A 983-nucleotide genomic window follows, 5' to 3' on the forward strand; every position below is an offset into this window, starting at 1 on the left:
ATGACCGTGACATATAGAACACATTATCGAAAACGAAAATCGTCAAAATTAAAAAATTAAAAAGTTACAGCCATTTTCCCTCAGTGTCTAATTCCAATGTCCACCGATTAAGAATATTGTTTCACTCTAGGTCAACCCAGATCGAGCAAATAGATCTGTCATCGAAGGTGTTCCAGCTGTAACTATTACGTTTTCTTTATTTTTTAGATTACACCATTCTCGAACCATTCTCTGCTTTATCGGCTAAACAACTTAACCTATAGAACTACGGCCCACGAGATTTTTCTGAATGGTACACCTAACAAAAAGTTGGCATGTTGATGAGCCATGTCCCATGCAACCCGCTTCTTGATAACGGTTACCCAAATTGACAAACGGAAAGTTATACTTTTTTGTTTCTGTACCCCATGAAAGTGAAAATATTTACCTTGTTAAAGGTATTTCCTTGCAAAAGAAAGTCCAATAGAGTGCCGGCTAGCTACTACAAAACATGCAGTGTAACGTTGTCATTGGAATCCAAACCATCACATTCTAAAAGTGTATCCAATGTAAGTGAATAATTAAGAACATATATTAGATACAATCACTGGCGGAGTTTCGGATCAGGACACCCACATATGTTGGACTTACTCCGTTTTCAGAGGGATTTTCCCAATTTCTTTTTTTTTTTTTTCACCCGCCTCCTTTTCTGGTCCGATTTTGGCCAATATTTTATTTTTTTTTACATCACGCACTAAAAAACGATGGGAGAAACTTTTTCATAAAAAAAAAAAATGCCGAAAATATTTTTAGACGAAGAGGTATGATGATTTAAGGAGGATTTAACTGTTGTTTCTTGCACGTCCAATGACCACTTGCCTTCCTCATTTCTTTGTCACTCTGACATGTATTGATGTATTTCAATCAATATTCTTGTCCCCATAAATACATTTTATGGAATAATGATGCTGATGGGTTTGTTTAGTCCCAGGGAGGTATACTGC

At 36.2% G+C, this 983-nt stretch overlaps 1 protein-coding gene across 5 annotated transcripts in view; it reads left to right on the forward strand.

Annotated features, from left to right (window-relative positions):
- The window catches only part of LOC106878497 (zinc finger protein 260), a 7,912-nt gene that overhangs the window by 2,548 nt on the left and 4,381 nt on the right, over window positions 1–983 (forward strand). For 3 of the 5 annotated variants that reach the window (XM_014927722.2, XM_052970153.1, XM_052970152.1), the window contains one exon: window positions 208–548. The exons of the other annotated variants lie outside the window; for them this stretch is intronic. The gene's annotated coding sequence lies outside the window, so the exon portion shown is untranslated. The remainder of the gene's footprint in view (window positions 1–207; window positions 549–983) is intronic. 5 annotated transcript variants of the gene reach the window in all.

Source organism: Octopus bimaculoides, chromosome 8, assembly GCF_001194135.2.
Source record: "Octopus bimaculoides isolate UCB-OBI-ISO-001 chromosome 8, ASM119413v2, whole genome shotgun sequence".
NCBI lineage: Eukaryota > Metazoa > Mollusca > Cephalopoda > Octopoda > Octopodidae > Octopus > Octopus bimaculoides.